Here is a 6,000-nt window from a genome sequence, read left to right as displayed (position 1 = left end):
ACTAGAATGTTGGGCAACAGTTTTCTGGGCCAAGCATAAGAAAGTGCTTTGTGACAATCCTGTCTAGTGATAAATGCAAGATGCATATGAAAACCCCATAACAGCTCAAGTACACACACCACTTACAGCCTTACCACAATGACTGTTGTCCTCTCCCTTGGTTATTTCTGCATGCACCCACACCAAGCAGAAAATAAGCACCTATTTGTCAAACCATTTCTAAAGTCTGTTCAGTTTCCTCAGTCTCCATGACCTGAAAGATCTTTCCTAATCCTTCCACCCCCCTTTCAAAGTGTGGAAGAACCCAAGGCAATGGCCTGTCCACAGAAGGCTTCTGACTACTGGGTGACATGCATTCCTTTTGAAGGGAACCTGCACAAAGTCTATGGATTCATCAAAAATAAATAATAAAATAAAATAAAATAAAATAAATAAAATAAAATAATACAATAAAATACAATAAAGTAAAATAAAATAAAATAAAATAAAATAAAATAAAATAAAATAAAATAAAATAAAATAAAATAAATAAATAAAAGTTGACTGACCCATTGCAAATTTTCTGAAAGGTAAATGGTCTATAAAAATGAAAGTACTTCAGAGTGTATGAATAGAGGAAATTACTTCATTTATCCATGCAAACACCAGTAAGTAGCTTGACCAAGATCTGTAAAGTCTGTTTCTGTGTCTATTGAAATCCTGAGGGTCAGCCAAAAGTGATGTCCTCAAGTCTGGCTAAATCTTTTGACAATGGTTTTGCAGCAGTATGATGAGGAGATCACAGCTTTGCCAGGGCCTTGCATTCTGTGAGCTCATGTATTCAGCGTACAAGCAACCAAAACAGCAACATGGTTTGCAGGAGAGCAACAAGGTGTATGGGCAGAGAGAGTTGCATTACAAAGTGAATGGTTCAGAAGGCTGCAGCAAAGGCTAACTGCTTGCACAAGCAGCTGTGGGAGGTGGTAGAAGTGGGGAGAAGGAGGAGGAGAGAGGACCATTAGGGCACATCAAGGGAACAACAGCATGTAAGACTTGAGATCCTTTTACGGAACTCTACGTGTTATCTTTAAGAGCAAAACCACGTCTTCTGAATTAGAACCCACACCAAACGCCATCTTTAATTTATTCTGTATGTGCTCGGTGTTGGGGGGAAGGAGTTGTTTAAGATGATAGTCATTGAACAAAATGAAATACTATTATATTAAATGCCACAAGACTGTGGTGGCCAAAAAGGTGTTTGATTTCAAACCACACTGCTCATGGAGACCAGGCTTTGCTTGCTTGCTCTATTTTTCAGCTCACTTTGGAAATGCCACTCACAGCCCATGATTGCCATCTCATCAGTTGCCTGTCAAAACCTCTCCTGAGTTGTACCACACAGGACATTGGCTGAGAAATGATGTGAGCATTATTCCCAATGCAATACACACACCGAAATGGACATGCACATCCGATTCTGATGAGTGTGAAAAAAATTCTGTATTGATAGGCCCATCTAGACATACCAGGCTCAGGTCCTTTTCATTTTTACAGTTAGAAAGCAGAAATCTAAAACACATTTCTAGGCATGTTTGGCTTTCCAGCTGGAACGAGTGCTGCACGTCATCTGTTTCAGCACTGCAGCCCAGCATGGGAGACTCCCAAACACAGCGCTGCATTGAAACAAAGTTATCATTGACTTTATGAGGTATTTGTATAACCTTGCACCCACAATTAAAGCAGTTAAATTAAATGAATCATGAATTCATGGGTTTTGAGGCCAGAAGGGACCTTCCTGATTATCTTGTCTGATTTCTTGGTCTGGCATAATATAAGCCAGAGAATTGCACCCTGTGGAATTTCTGTCTGGCCCAGAAAATCTACTTGGACTAGAAAGAGCATGCCTTTCAGAAATACACCCTTTCTTGGCTTTAGGCCTTCATATCTCTAGATAAGAGTATCACTGAAAACTTTGTACTGTGCTTCTCACCCAAACTTGTTGGACCTCAGTTTTGAGCCACTACACAAGGGTTTGGTCAGACAGACCAAGAAATATTTCTATCATACCTCTCCTTTCTTTAATGACTTTTGTGATCAAATTACTCTTTAACCTCAACTCTGTCCAAGTAAATAATCTTTGTTCAGTTGGATGCTCACAATTTCAGTGGTCTGGAACACAGCTAAGACACCCTAGATCCAAAAGAAATGTTTCCTCTGACCTATGGAGTAATGACAATCCCTAGTTGTTCTTGCTACTAAACTATGATTATGCCATAGAAAATTGGCATGACCTGTTCGATCCAAGAACAAAAAAAATGTCCATCTAACCCATTTAATCTAATTCACCTTTTTGTGCCCCTTCTGCAAAAAAACACTTGTGATTTTTCTCATCAATCAGAATAATTCTTACAACACTGCAAACAGAGTTACACCAGCTGGTAAACTGCTCACTGAACAAGGGTGTATTTATTTTTTCTGTATGATTACCTAATCCCTTGGTACTGTTTCTGATCTGGTACTGGATGAACATAACTGAAATGAAGAAGCAGAGCATCTAATTATATCCACAAGCTTTTGATGCTCTTAAGAAAGGAGTGAGAAAGACTCGTGGAGTTAAGAACTAGGCCAACAACATGGAGAAAAGGTAGGTGTTTTTCAGGCTTCTCTTCTTGAGTATATGAATTAGGTTTCCCCACAGGCATCCCTGTTAGAAAAATTGTCAGTCATACAGAGAAACTGGAGTCAGAGCAAGTATCTGCTAGAACCAGCAGCAACTGAGTTTGGGGTAAATTAATTGAGATAAAAGGCCAGCCTTTTCCAAAACAAAAAATATCTTACTGCATCTTACACACAAAATTACTTTGGAATATTTATTTATTTTCCAGAACCAAATCTGTAGTTCAAAAAGTGACTTGAACTAAATGCAAGAAGGGCAGAAACACAATGGATTCAAAGTCAGCGCATGGAGCACTTTCTCCTCTATTGAGTATTCTCCTCTCCCCACTTACACTCACAATGCAGTCCAGTTGTGTTCACCTGACAGTGTGCACACTCCTGTATTTTCATTGGGCACTCAGGCAGGGCAAATCATGTCTTGATCCCGTTCATTATCATCTCAAACACTTTTAAGAATGAACTACAATCTATATGGCAAAAGCAACAAACAATAAAAGACAAAACAAAACAAAACAACACAGAAAAAAATTAATGACTCTAACTTAGTTGCAATCATGGAAAGCACTGCCAGATTTTAGAGAATTGCTTCCACTGTCTGAATCAGCCTCACTACACTTGAAGTATGATAAAAGAAATGACATTTCCTATTCTATAATCCATTATTCATCAAAGACTAGCCTGTAATGAAAACAGAACTACAAACATCTATTTTCAAGTTAGATCTTTTTGGAGATTTAATTCCTCTGAAGAACTTAAACCGAGAAGTCAAACAACATAAATAATTAGACAAAAGGTGCTGAAAATTACAGCAGAGTCAGGAGTATCTCCAGTGCCTGTCCATTCATCTATGATTTTCCTTTCATGGGAAAACACTGTCTTTCAGGGAAGAACATCGTGTAACATAAGCAGCTGCTCTGACCTATTTGTAATTCCCAAACAGGCTAATGCTTAAACTGACCAGTCAGTTGTGTTTGTTTCTTTGGCCTCTTCAAATGACAAATAAAAGGCAGTTGCAAGAAGGAAGAGGGCTGTAATATTAATACAGCATGTCATGTGGAGGTGTCCCTCTACAAAGGGAGAATATGGTGACTAGCACAGCTTTTATTGTCTCACTGTTAGACATTTAGGCTAGAACTAATGAATTCTACATGAGACATTCAAAGTAACATGAAGCTAACTAAAGAATAATAATTTCTATGATTTGTATCGTATTTATATGCTTCCCAGCAGCTGAAATATGGGGAAAAGTATGATGGGATGTATTAACTTAGCAAGAAAACTGCTCAGCCACAGTATTTGAATGGTCTCATATACGGATAAGATGTTATTGGCTAAATTTTGCCTTCACTTACATCTGTAAATACATGTGGTTTCATGAGAGAGAGCAGAACGCAGCCTTGTCTTGTAAATATTTGGAGTATACATTATACCATATGATAGCAATTCATGTGTGACTCGCCACTTGTCCTTTTGAATAGGTGATTTTGCAGATGATGAGAGCAGTCCCTTTTCATCAAAGTTATGAAGAAAAGGATTTGTGGTATTCTACACTAATGGCCCCAAGCCCCACATCCCACAGCAGCCAGATTGCAAGGGTGTGGATATATTTTATTGAACTATATTTTTACAAGAGGATATCTCTTCATCCTCATGTGCCATGCAGATCGTTAAGGGTTTTATATTGTCACTTAATCTGACACTGAAGCAAGTCCAACTACTCAACTGCAAGAATGATCTTCTGTTTTACTCATTTTCTTCAGCAGAGGGAGCTTGAGTCTACAGCAAAGAGCTGCTTGCTTCGTTTTGACACGTTCTCCCCAGCCCATCATCTTTAGCATACCTCATTGCCGTGGATATTCGCAGGTAAATGAGGAAAGAAATCATGGCACTTGGGAACAGCTCTGAAAATCTGCCCTGCCCTCTGGATCTGAAGAGGAATGGATGATCTAATTTGGGCTGGATCCATCCAACCCACAGGCCTTTTCCAGCAGGACTCCGTGTTGGGTTCAAGTCACAGAGCATTCAGAGACTGGGGGGTGAAACCATGGGCACACTGGCTTTGTGCTAATCCTAGGCTTGGTTGACTCAGTGGAAGGCACAACCAGAGTGCATTCAAGCAGATGAAGGGCTGCTCCAAATCGTCCCAGGGATGGGATTAAGTACTCCTGTGCTGCTCAGTGCCACCCCTCGGGGACTGGGGCTGAGGATGCAGATCTTGCATGGAACTGGAGGATGATCACCAGCCAAGCTGAAAACGGTGACACAGGGGATTGATCTATAAAACAGATTTCTTAGGAAGCCGTTCTGGCTATGAGTTGGCACAGGGGTGTTAAGGGGTTCTCCTATGTAGCACCTATGAAACATTTGCATCATTCTGGGGAAACAGGTGGCAAAGATGCTGCCACAGTGAGTGCTGTGGAAATAGATGCTCACCCTGCTTTGAGCTGCCGGCTGGCACTGAACACCCCTCTGGCTTAGCAGAGAGATTTCTGCTTCACTCATAGCAAATAAAGCACCACATTCTGCAGCAGCTCTCATTGAAACCCTACTTGGATCTCAGGGCCCCTTGGAGGGTGGTTTAAAATCATTGCTTGCAGCGGTCACTAGTGGAGCCAGGCATTTCCATGCTGTCATTTCAGTGTGAAAACATTGGCCTGAACATTTTAATGTTTATAAACGTAACAGATGCTATCAGTATTTGTAATTCATCCTTGAGATAACTGAGGATGGGAACACACATTTCAGAATAGAAAGTTGAGCATGCAGATATAAAATTCACTTAAACAATAATATATGTTAGAAGAATTAGAAACAAAACCCATAAGACTAGATTCTTAGACCTTTATCCTAAGCACTAGAGAAGTAGTTATCCAATTTTATTCCTATAACAGGCCATGATCCATGGGAAAATGCTTTTATAAAATAGCTATTAACTAATTAATAACTTTCTGGCTAGAGTTGCCTACTTATAATCCATCTTTTCCTACACATTCAAATAAGTTAAAGTTGTTTAATTCTAACCTCAGATCCAGTTGATGGGCAGCTCATTTGTTGTGATGGAAGAAACCTTGAAGAACTCCCTGCTACCCACTTATTTTCAAGGTAAATGAAACATACTGCAAATCAAGGACACCATTAAAACTTGCCCATATAAAGAAAGGGTCTGGTTCAGGGCTGCCTGATTGAGTATTCATTGGATCAGGCCCAAATTGCAATTGGTTTGCATACTTCCCAAACAAATACCAGTACATAAAATGCCCATGAATGCAAATGGGTTGTGTTTTTTTATTTGTATAATTTAACAGAGGGTGGCTTAAAAATGAATGCACACAATAGGATTATACA

The sequence above is a fragment of the Cygnus olor genome, chromosome 14 (genome assembly GCF_009769625.2).
Source record: "Cygnus olor isolate bCygOlo1 chromosome 14, bCygOlo1.pri.v2, whole genome shotgun sequence".
Taxonomy (NCBI): Eukaryota; Metazoa; Chordata; class Aves; order Anseriformes; family Anatidae; genus Cygnus; species Cygnus olor.
The sequence above is the reverse complement of the archived record's forward strand: the minus strand, read 5'-3'. Positions refer to the sequence as shown.